Genomic DNA, 13,088 nt, shown 5'->3' with positions numbered 1-13,088 from the left:
AATTTATGTGAATTACGATTCAACCCTTCTGTTATTGATTTTCTTTCAAAATAGCCCCTTTTATTATTAATGGCTTCAGAAGGACCACTTACCTTAACAAAAAGATAACAATTTTTGTTGGGCATTCTTAATTTGGAAATTAAGAAAAACAATTATGCTTTAATTTCTTTTATGCTTTTGTGTCAGATAGAAAGAAAAATAAAGCAATGATGCTTTCATGTGAAACTTATTTTAGTTTAGGGTTAGGGATAGTTTGGTCATCGACAAAATTATTACTTTCTTTTTTCCCTAATCATCAAAAAAGTTTTTATGGTTCATTTATCTTATACCCTTAAAAAACGTAGGACTATGAAATTTTTATGCTCAAATCTTTAAAAATTTGATTTCTATCCAAAAATCAATGTTTTAAATATCGGTTCGAACCGTCGGGTCGAATCGGTGGACTAAGAACCGGATAAAAGAACAGTTCAACTACCATTGATTTTATGTCTATTTATGAACTGGAATCAACTACCCGTTTTTTATAAAAAATAAAAAATAAAAAAAATACCGGTATAACAAGTTAAATTGAATAAAAACAAAAAGAAATAAAGTATTTTGCATAACAAACTTTGATGTCTTTTTTACTTTTATTTATATTTCCCTTAAATTGAATAAAAATACATGACAAATATTACGACACTTTTTGAAATGTGTATATTCATCTAAAACTATATTTTGTTTCAGTATTATATTTTATTTTATTTTCTTATGTATGTGAATTTATGTCAAAGTTATGATAATTGGTTTTTAATGTATTTAAAATGATCTACAACTTGTTTTTATGTTATTTTTAAGGTTTGAACTTTAACCGAAAACTAATCTATCATACCGATTCGATATTGACTTTTAATACATTGCCAAAAATAACTTTAAACATAATCTTTTGTTCATATGTAGATTTCACTTATTCTTGGGGTATTTGAACATTTAACAATCAAATATTAAAACTTCACATTGTACTGATATATTTTATATTTTGATAAAAAAACGATTTTATTTTGTTTTTTTTATTTCAAACAATCATAGTTGAAGAGTATATGTAAGTACACAAGTAGTTACTAAAAAAATAACTAGTGTCTAAAATAAATGTAAAACCTTATGTGTGATATTCCCATACAATATATTATTGTTAATATGATAGGATCTTGTTTGAGAGAAAACCAAAACCAATATAAATGAATAAATAAATACACAACAAAATGTTGGTCGACAATAACCTAAACAATCGACTATTGTTAAACATGATAATAGAGGGTTCCTATTTCATCCGAGCCTTGTTTCATCCAAGTGCAAAAAATCAATTAATATCCCGATGTTTAAACCTAAATTGTCTTTGCGGATTTTCTTCCCACGACAACACCAACACCCATTCGAATATTTCAATTGATTTCATGATTTACATACCCAAACCGTTCACATAATAGTTGAAATAACATCAATCAAAACCGCTAACAACACAATCTCACAACAAAACACATGTCATGAATATGTAGGTGTTTGGGTTATGTATTTAAACACATATCGTGTGGGTCATTTGAAATAATCATAACCTTTGAAGCCGTAAATATCTAAATCATATACTATAACTTCAATTTGAATATCGGCGTGTTCGACATGAAGCGTTTGAGATCTTCGAGATTCTAGCGTTTGACAAAACGCTCCATTTTGAACAGAAAGTCCCGTTTGGCACTACAATCTTATAACGTTTATTTTAAACAAAACGCTCCAAATCCAAATGTTACTTGACATAACGTTTAACAAAACGCTGCTAGTTAGAAGCTACTTGCTACCAGGTATTTCTGCCGATCATGCCCTGTATGTTGAAACAAAGTACATTTTTATAATCATATAAAATATTAATAAGCATCATAAGGTAAAAAATATTACAAACAATGCAATGCATGACATGGATCTAAGAAGTTATTTACTTTCATGATAACTATTCCCTTACATCCCTAAGGGACTTATGAAGCTAAACCCAAGGGAAAATATGGTATTGGCGCATTTAACACATGTTGAAACACATAGTATATAGGCCATAAAACACACCAATCTTTTTTTTTAACACGTAAGTACCGGTAAAGATTGCAATTGCAAGACTTCCCAAATGTAAAAAGAAGTTTAGAATATATTTTACAAAAACATACAAGCCAACTCTATTGGATTCATAAACCCATACTCGTAGTGTCTCGGTCACATACAAGTCACATGCACATCTAAAATAATAGATGTAGGGATGTCAACGGGACCAAACGGGGGAGGAAATAGCTTCCCCCGCCCCCGCCCCCAAAATTAGTTGTTGCCCCCGCCCCTGGATCCCCCGTTTACATAGCCCCTGATCCCGCCCCCGATTACCTCCATTGCCCCCGGTCCCGCCCCCGTTCCCCCGATCTATAAGCTTAAAATTGGATTGTTTGCTAAAAAAAATTGCTATGTTTTAGGCTAAAAATACTATTTTAATAACTTTAAAAGCTCAATACCTAATTTTTTAGCAACTAAATCAGAATTACCATATCAACATCACATAAATCAGAATTACCATATAAGCATTACATAAATCAGAATTACCATATCAACAAATCAGCATTACATAAATCAACATTACCATATAGAAAATCAGCATTACCACATCAGATTCGGATAAACTCAGTGATAAGTGTTGAATCATGAAAAGTGAACCTCTAGCAATCTCAAGCAATCAAGTTTCGATGTCAGCTGAGTCCGAGATGAGTTGAAGTTCCGAGATGAAGATCAATCTGAGATGAAGGGCAATTCCGAGATCCGAAGTTTGTTTAAGTATTTAATGCATTTTGTCTTATTATTGGTGTAACAGTTCATATGACTTGCTTTTTTGTATCTTTTAGATATCAGTTTGTCAAACACTAATTATTAACCAGTCCTATGAATGTATATCGGTTTGTACTATGCTCTTACTTCACTATATAAGGAGTGAATGTTTTTCCATTTTGAAGTGTGTGAACAATTTATGTTATAATCCAGGAATATCAATTATTCTCTTCATATCACTCTCACTTTACCTTCAAAGCAAAGTTCTTTCATAACATTCTTCTTGTTCCTAAAATATCTTTGCATCGATTATACTCTAAGTTTTCTTCATTTATTACTTGAATACTTCGTTGAATATCTACTTCAAGTCCTAACTGGTATTACTAGATTCGACTGGAACTTTACATTAAGAGCAGACGTTGATATTAAAGATTAACTTAAGGTTTGAGTTTTCAAACCTTGTCCTTACGCATTGATTATTGTATTCACAATAGGTATCAGAGATTGAGTGGTTGTCCTTTGAATCCATAAGAATAGATTATAGTTGATTTGAAATTACCTTGGTGTTTCAATCATTTCTGTGTTTAGGATAAAAGTTATTCTATATACCACTTCTGCTCTAATATCTTATTTTCAATGGTTGCTCCTAATTCTCAAAAAATGTATTCAATGAAAATAGAAAATAGCATCGGTTTCCCTTCTCATGCCCCACCGCTAGTTGTTAAAGAGTATGATCACTAGAAAGTCAGGATGGAAAGGTTCTTACTTGGTAAGGAAAAAGGTGAAGAAATATGGAGATCCGTAAAAGAAGGTCCACATGTTCCGGTAAGACAAACCGTAAGAGATGTTGCTACAACTCTCATGGGCCAAGATGAACAACATCAGGCACCTCTCACTGCTACCGACATAGAAAAACTGTGTGCAGATCAAGTTACATTTTCCGAGATGGTGTTTGGTGTTCGTCTTTCTCTCTTTGAGCACATTAAGTTGTACAAATATGCTACATATATTTAGGACACTCTCCAATACCTGTTCGAGGGATCAGAAAACATGAAGGATAAACGTTTAACCTCAGTTGTCAACGAGTTCGATACCTTCACCACCACTCCCGGTTAATCAGTTGCATCAGATTCCAACAGATACCGAATTATCGTCAACAACATAACAGCTCATGGGATTGTCCGAACTCCGCTAGAATACAATCTCACGTTCATCAATAGTCTTGGTAAAGGATGGGGAAACGTGAAATCGTGTCTTCAAAGTAATGGATCTCTGAAGAAGCTGAAGCTTTACCAACTGTTTGACGAGCTTCAAGGACATGAACCAAATGTTGCTCAAACATTTAGAGAACTCACATGAGGTCCTCTAGCTCTTGTTAGTTCTTTCTATCCTCAAGTCTTGAACCCCTCTGCTTTGGAACCGTTCAAAATTGTTATCCCTCCCATTCCATCTGTTCAACCCTCTCCACCAACTTTACATGTTCTTTATCATTCCAACTATCAGTTTGATGGAGACCTCGACCCTGAAGCGATGGACTCCGAACTTCGCTTTCAACAAGAGTTTGATTTGCAGTCCATGAAATACAAGAGACCATGGAACCCCACTCACAAACCATATCACAACCGTTTCCAAGCTCCTCGTCAAATTAATCCCTAACCATTTCCTAAACCCTAAGAAAACCCACCTGCCTACAAGCCAAACAGCGCGATACCAAGTCACTCCTCGGAATCCCGTGATAATCCGAAGTCAGACAAACCGAAGGTCGTTTGTCACAAGTGTGGTCATGGAAATCACTTTGCCAAAGATTGTATGGTTGAAGCTATACAAAAACCAAAGATCAAAGACTATGCATACTATGTCAGCCGAGCTCAAGAAATGGCTGCAAGAAAGCATTCGTCACCACCGTATCAGGAGATGTGGAAAGGTATTGGTCATCTGGTGATGAAGATGATGTGATTTCTAAAAGGAATATGTGTCTTATGGGTAGACAGACAATCGAATGCCATGAAGGCTACTGGTCATCTGGATCAGAAGGAGATGATGAAGATGTTGAGCAAAATTTCTGCTACATGGCAACCAACGATCCACCAGATCGAAGCATCGTTCAACATGTAAAATCTATGATTACTTATAATAATTTTGATTTATCTCTTTGTGAACCATATCTAACCCATATCCAGTCAGATATGAACATCATCTATAAAGCCTATGAGTCTACCGTAGAAGCGAGTGAGAATATGGAAAGTGAATTGAGTCGTCTTAAGTTATGTTTCGAGGATAGGAAGCTTAAAATAGAGTTGTTAGAACGTGAACTTGTAATGTCACAAGATGATTGTATCATTCTTAAAGACAAATTTAAAACCATTTATTCTGAAATGAATGTTTTAATTTCTGATAACAAACGTCTGAATGCCAAAATTGATGCTTTACATCATGCCATAGATATTCTTAAAGCCACTAAACGGGTAACTCATAATTTCGTCGTCCGTGGTCCAAAGCGCTTGGTCTCGGAAGCGAGTTTCCGAAACCAATTGCTTGCCCCTTAAAGGGGTTACGAGATCTAACTTTTATGGGAGACATTCTGAACCACACATATTCGGATACCTATGTCTCACCATTGTTACCCCTTCCTGAGACCTCAGACCGGTTTTCATGTCTGATTCCTGAGTTTCAACCCATAATCGTTAAGTGTCCTGATTCTACGGCTCTTTCGCCTCTGATACCCCTGGACCTGAATCAGACATCAAAATCCTTCCCTAGCATCACCCATACTGCAGTTCAGATTCTGAACGATAGTCCTCCTAACAATTATGTTGTTGAGGTAATTATTCCGGAGACAGCTAGACCTGACTCGGATAAATCAAATTTTGTCTGAGCATCTTTTGATAGTGACGTATAAGAAGAAAATAGTAGATTATTCATCTGACTCTTGTGTTTCTAATTCTCAAGTGATTTCAAAAACAACCTTAGTGCCAATCAAGCCTACGTTTAACAACCCATTTGTTGGCCAATCTTCCAAGTCATCATATGACTCCTGGAAGAAACCTATGTTAAATAGGAAAGATGTCATCGATCCTAAGATAGAAGCCAAAAATGCCCTCAAAAAGGAAAGTAGGTCAAGACATGACTCTAGATTCATTGAAAATTCTAAAAAGAAAGTATCTCAAATTGTGAGCTCATCCACTAGGAACCACAACACATTTGTGCCTGTTAAGATTCTTAAGAGGCCTTGTAACATTTCATTTAAACTGAAATAAATAAATTAAATTAAATAAAATTAGTAAATAAATAAGATAAATAGATAAATAAATAATAAACCCTAAAACCACGAGATGTATTTTATACATTATTTTATTTTAGCCCTAAATCTGTAATAATTTATCAGCGTTAGCCATGGGAGTTAAAATTTATAATTTCGAAAATTTGGAGTCTTAATTGTAACAATTGGACTTGTATTGAATAGTTTTTTGGAAGCAGGGGCTAAAGAGTAAAATATGGACTCGAATTGAAAAAGATTGGGGAAGGATGTACTGAAAGTGGAATTTCGGAATACGTTGAATCAAAGACGGGTTAAGGCCCGTCACCTTCTTCTTTTCCTTCATTTAAAAGAGCATCCTCAAAACCATAACCCTAATTTTGGTAGCCGCCACCTTATGCTCCAGCCGCCATCGCTAACTTCTGTCGCTTATACCGCCAAACTCGACCGCCACCATCTTAGCTGGCCGACGATACCTCCCCCTCAATGTCATACTGGAGCGCTACGGTCAGAAGAAGGAACCAAGGGCTGTCGGACCACCGTCTCCTTCATGGTGACTGACTGCTGTGAAACCGAGCAGCCACCGCCTTGCTGCTGTCACTTCCAACGAGAAGAGAAGTTGGGTAAGGGAATCAGAGTTGGATGTTATGGGATGTTGTTGTTGCTTTCATTTCACGGAAAATAAGTGCTTTCTGCGGCTTCTTCCCTTTTCCTTCGTGCGCGAAACCGACGATAACCGCCTAGGTGGTGCCGCTCGCCGCCGTTGTTGAGTGTTCGTGTGTGTGTGCTGTGTTTGTATGTAATTTTTCATGTGTGTGTGTGGGTTCTGTTTTCTGTTTGTGTGATGGCGAAGTATGGCCGTAAAACGAAGATGAAACCTACCATGGCAGCCAACCATGGTGGTTGTCGCCACCAGCCACCGTGGGAGGTGATTGTGTGTGTTTTATGGTGTAAATATGCGTGTGTATTATAGCGTGATGTTGTAGGAACAATTATTGGCCGAAAAATCAAGGAAAACCCCTCCACCACCATCGTGAGGTGGTGGTTGCCACCGTTCTACCGCCACTAGCCACTATCTTCGGTGGTTGTGTGATTATGTGTGTGTTTGGACTTAAAAACTTATAACTCCCGCCATAACAATGGTGGTTTCCGCCTCCTGCCGCCATGAACCGCCGCCGACCACCACTGCCCGAGGTGGCAGTGGGTGGTGCCCGATTTATAAGCACATATATATTTATTTAATTAACTAGTTATCTAACTTAGGAGTTAGAAACTCTAATTAGGGTTTAGAAAACTCTAATGTCAAGAAACCCTAGTCTTGGAGTTGGTCGGGACCCGCATTAAAACTATTAATTATTATATATATATTAAAGTTGTAAAAAGTTTTAACAGTAACCCTGAGACATTTTGGCCAACTTTGGCCCCTTAAATTACATTTTCGGTCCCTCTATTTTTGTTTGTGTGTCACTTTGCCGCTACAATATGAGTGGCTTCTCCCTTAATATGCGTACAACCGCTTCGTCTTCCAATAACAAACCACCGCTACTACATCCACCGCCATATGATGCAGTAGAACCCACCACCGATCCATCTTACTTTAACCGTCCACCGATTGATTCGCTCTCTGGAATCTCGGCTTTTTCCATTATCTATCGATTCCTCTCCATCTAACCCTTCCCAACTCCTCTTTCACAACCCTTTCCATCTCCCTACTATCGACCCCGACTTCATTTACCAACATCATCGAATCCCACACAGAATGCACACAAAGATTGGTTGACTAAAGATCCACAATCGCTTGAGGTAAGGCCCTTCAACCGTATTTATGTTAACATCCACTAATCCATCTTTCTATTTGTTTCTTTGTTACAGTTTCTTCTCGCCCTTCCTCTCTTCCAATGGCTTCGCCGATTCAGCTTCGATCAGACCAGGGCCACATAAGCTATCGTTCGTTTCTTCCTGTAACAGAGGAATAGTGCCTAACCAGGGTACTGTTCCTCGGGTTTAATCCTCAACCATGGTAACCGCCCCCACCTCAACCCACCGCCTCATCTCGATTCTTCCAGATTATCCTTCTCTCACCTCGCTCTCTGCAGTCTCCAAGAACCCTAAATTCATATCTACCGGAACCGGCGTCCGCCACCCCTACGCTTCCTTATTTCCCGTTGGTGCACAGGTTTGTTTCATAGTAACCCAAATACTTGTGTGTATGTGATCAATAGATGACACTCCCGGTTTCTTCCTCACTTTACCAGCGCTCAAAGGCCAGACGAGTCGTCAGCAACAACCGTCGGCTTCTTGCGTAGCCTTCCCAGTTCCCACCGCCTCTCTTATCAGGTTCGCCTCCATCCACCTTTCCTTCCCCCTTTCTCTGCAATCGACCGAGACCCTAGGAACGACAATTGTGAGGTAGCGTCACATGTTCTCATTCCGATTCTCCACTCACTGCCTCAACTGCTGGTAAACACTTTAATCTAACATCGTACTACCGTCTTAGCGCCATCTCCATCTTCACCAACAATCACAACAACAAAAGCAGGACCTATTTCTTCCATATGTTCGGTGGTGGTGAGTAGGGCTGTGGAGGAGGAGACCGATGAGGCCGAAACAGAAGGTTATTGGCTTCGAATCAAGTCAGATTCTCCATCGATATCAACTATACAAAAAGAGAAGCAGCAAGAACGAAGGTAGCTCCTTCAAGCAGCAAACAGTTCCAGGTTTGAACTTTTTTTTTTCTTCCAAATTAACGATTCTGAAGTCGATTGCTATGGAAGTCATTTGCAAAACTGATTTTATTTCTTCACTCTACAGTTCCGTGAAATTAATTTTATGTATTCACTTCTACTGAGAGGGTTACCACAGGTGGTATTCACTGCAATATATGGTATCAATTTTTTCTTATGCTCTTATCTCTTTTGGGCGATGTTTATTTGGAGTTTGTTCTTCCTGATGTTTGTGTTTGTTAACTTAAGCACTAATTACAATGTGCGAAGGAAGACTGCATGTAGCTATATCTATAATCCCATGTTTGGATCCGTGTTCATGTAACTATTGTGAAGTTGGACCAAAGAAGATTCATTGATTGGCAAGGTCGAGCAGTTGCATTAAGTACTGGTAAAAAGTGTTTAAGCGCCTCAATAACTTGTCTAACCTGTAGAATGAGTAAGTACAATATGTACTTATTTTCATTTACAGGTGATATCATGACTGTAAAAAATAGACTTCACAGCTTTCTTTATTTGGGTTTCGTGTGGATTGTAATCTTAGTTTTTGTGTGTATTTACTATTTAGGATGATGGTGGCGGTGAAATTTGTAGAAGAGACTTGAATGCAGCAACTTGCATATTTAGTCATTCCATAATTTTTCCTTTGCAGTTATCTCCAGGATTTCTGCCAATATTTAAAAAAAATCTATTCTGGAACTAACTTATTTTTTGTTAGGAGTTTACTAAGTTTTTCTGCTTTTACAATGTTGAGTTTACTAAGTTTTTTCCTGTCGGGTTCTTATTTGCTCCTATGGTCGTTTTATTTCTCTTATGCATCAGTTCAATCAGGTTACACAATATTTTTCATTGGAATTCTCACATTTATAAGGTTTTATCTCCGTTTCACATGTATAGATTCCTCAAAAAAACGCAAACCGGAGGTTGGAAATCTTTAGGGGGTATCTTATTATGCATCACAGGTAAGCGTTTTTTTATATAAATTCAAAATTGTCCTTCTTTTGTCTAAAGTGTCGATTTTTAATATAAAACTTATGTTGTTTTACTTTTATTTCTAGGGTCGGTGGCCATGTTTGCTGATCTTGGGCACTTTTCTCAGTTGGCTATCCAGGTTTGCTGATCTTTACTTCTTTTTAAGGCTAAATAGTTGATACAGATATAACAATTGAGGTAATAACAATTCCGTTGGAATTGGAATCCGAGATTCCATTCCGTGGCCTAATAAACATAATTCAATTCCGTCTTTTATATGTTATATACTGTTTTTTTAGTTACATAACTATTTACCAAAATGTATCTGAAAGCTGCTGCTACATACTATTTTTATTGTTACAAATTTTTGATTCTAACATTTTTGGACCAAACTTCCCCTACATACTGTTTCTATAGTTAAAAATTTTGATTTTAAGATTTTTGGACGAAACTATCCCTGCATATAGTTTTCAAACTATAAAAAAATTGTTTTCAACACTTTTAGACCAAACTGCCCCTGCATACTAATTTTATAGTTAATTTTTTTTATTTTAACAGTTTTAGACGAAAATGTCCTTGCATAATGTTTTTGTACTTAAAAAATTTGAATTTAACAATTTTGGATGACACAACTCTTGCATATCGTTTTTATAGTTAATCTTTTTTTGATTTCAACGGTTTTGAACTCAGATTGATGTTGAATATATTTAAGTAGTAAATTGAGTAAATAACGATATACTTTGCATTTTGTTTTTATTCCTTTACCAAAAAACAAAGTACATAGTCATTTTTTGTTTTTCCATCTTTAGGTGCTAAATGCAATAAATAGCAACGAGCTTTGAATTTACACATTTTTTTGTTTTTTTTTTGTAATTTCTTTTTTTTTTTTTTTTCCAAAAACCAAACTACATTGCTATTAGGTGCATTTTCCATTTTCACGAGTAAAATGACCCAAATGGCAACATACTTTCAATTTATATGTATTTTTTTTTTCCATTTTTACGAGTGAAATGCCCCAAGTGCATTCTCATTTAGGAAAGAAGAACCATGGATACACCAGCCGTCAGATTTAATCTCCGATTTCACAACTTCACCATTCTTTAAGGTAACTTCTATACCGGACGTATGCTATGTTTGTTTTTTTTGTTGTCTAAGATTACATTTTCTAATTTTGTTTTTATTTTTTTTATTGTTGCACAGCAGCTGTTCGCTGGAAGACCTACATGAATCTACATGTCAAGAATGAAGCTTTTTTTTAGGTGAATTTGTCACCGCCATTTTTCGTCGATTTGTAGAATCACCAGGTAACTTTTGTTAATTTTTATGTTTCTTTTACTATGTTTAATATATAGATTGGTAATAAAATGAATGAACATTAATAGATCATAAATTTCGGAAATTGAATTTATGAAAATACTTTTTTTTTCCGGGGTAGCTGTTGCCTGGAAAGCTGCAAATGTGAAAACTGGAACTACAGTGGTCGTAAGCTGTATGATTATATAAAGATACAACTTTAAGAGGGCCCATAACAGTAAAATGGGACAGTGTATGTTTTTTAAATTGACTTGCCCCATAACAATAGTTGATCAAATGACATTTACAAAGAACAAACAACGGAAAAAATTGTCGCATCCGACCCCCGCAACGCGGGGGTCCCCACCTATTTAAACTTAAAATAATACTTAATAATTCTCTACAATTAACTTAATGCGATATTGGAATTAATGGATTAAGTCCTTAAGGGGTTAAGTGTGGAACACTAACCCAAGTTATCATTTTATGTGAAAAACCCTAGAATCGGGGAGCTCTATTTTGGACAATGATCATGCGCTTATTTTGGTCCATTGGTTGGATTATTATTTCACACGAGAATGACTAAGTCAAACCTTAATCAGTCATACCCATAAGTGATTAAGTCCATAATGGTTTAAGTGTTCTTACTTAACCTTAATCGTCATTTTATGTGAAACCCTAATCGTCATTTCATGTGGGGTAGTCACTATTGCAAGTGATTATAACTTGTGATCGGGTATTGTGTCACACCCCAAACTAGAACGGCAGAAACATCAGGGGTTGATGACTTCATGTATAGTATCATAACAAATGAATAATAGTGATCAAAGCCATACAACCATTGCATTGATAATTAAAAGTTTACATCGTACACAAAACATTGTTTACTTGATGTTAAATACATATGTTCAAAAGTAAATAATGTGACGCGACGACGCCCCATCCTTAAAACCCTTTTGGTTACATGTTTATTGATTTCCTAAGAATACAAGCGGTTTTGAAAAAGTGTCAACAATTAGGTTGATGAGTTCATAAGAGTTTTCTATGTGAAAAATCGGTAATTTTTCCTTGTATAAATGATTGAGTGTGCTTTCAGATCCAATATTTTCTTTAAAATGAGTTGTAAGTCTTAAACCCAAAGACCAAAAATGTAAGTAGTAATGTACTGGAAAATAGTATAATGAAGTTTTATCTTTATATAAAACTACTTGAATGTATGTTAACTCCGTAAACCAAATGTATTGTTAATACCCCATGTGAGTTATCATGACCATGCTAGCGACTAGTGGCCTGCTACGACGTTCTTCAGGCGTCGGAATGTTAGACATTTGTCACCCTAGACCTGTCGGTCTAACTGTAGCTAACAGCTTGGGTGCGGGGTTGTCAGTCCCGTATAGATCTATACACAAGTGTCACGCTCTCTTACCGAGACTCTGGTTATAATTCACGACTTTAGTGTGTACTCTGGTAGGTACGGCGAAGCTTGTGTCTCACAAAATTGTATTAACATGTTTACGTCTAGTGTAATGAAACCCTTACTGGAAGTATTACCCTCCCATAGGGCCATATAGTGAAAGTATATTGATACCCTTAAATAATCATATGATTCGTCCAAAATGATAGTGTAGTATTAGTGATTCCCAAACTATACCAATTATAGTTTATTACGAATGTTTTGTTAAATCCATTTATATAAACATTTATATAAATACGTAATAGTTATATTGTCCATATGCTTTTAACAAATTATATCATATAAACTTACATCTAACATAAGTATGAGAAATTGGTATGAAAAATCCATTTATAGTTTTTGCCCCTTTTTAACGATATTTACCGGTAACTAGAAAAATATAAACTTGATAAAACTTGTTTCTAGCCCTTTTGAGATTTTAACTCAAAATAGCTTCATATGTTTAAAAAAAACTATATACTTTTAGTTAAAACTCACAAAATGATGTTATAAACTTGTTATGTCCATTTTTGTTTAAAAAACCCATTTTTACATCAAATGA

At 35.9% G+C, this 13,088-nt stretch overlaps 1 long non-coding RNA gene across 5 annotated transcripts; it reads left to right on the top strand.

Annotated features, from left to right (window-relative positions):
- Positions 1-8,151: 8,151 nt before the first annotated feature.
- LOC145116485 (uncharacterized) lies at positions 8,152-11,651 on the top strand. 5 transcript variants are annotated; one of them, XR_013712121.1, is made up of 6 exons: positions 8,152-8,261; positions 8,341-8,802; positions 8,897-9,770; positions 9,867-10,885; positions 10,984-11,084; positions 11,216-11,651. It is a non-coding gene; the product is annotated as an uncharacterized LOC145116485 (long non-coding RNA). The 5 variants fall into 5 exon arrangements; XR_013712120.1 differs by having other exon boundaries at positions 8,218-8,422; positions 8,583-8,802; XR_013712119.1 differs by having other exon boundaries at positions 8,218-8,494; positions 8,583-8,802.
- Positions 11,652-13,088: the final 1,437 nt, after the last annotated feature.

Source organism: Lactuca virosa, chromosome 5, assembly GCF_052849685.1.
Source record: "Lactuca virosa cultivar CGN04683 chromosome 5, Lactuca_virosa_CGN04683_v6, whole genome shotgun sequence".
In the NCBI taxonomy this organism is placed as follows: Eukaryota; Viridiplantae; Streptophyta; class Magnoliopsida; order Asterales; family Asteraceae; genus Lactuca; species Lactuca virosa.
This window is presented reverse-complemented; position numbering and strand designations above follow the sequence as displayed.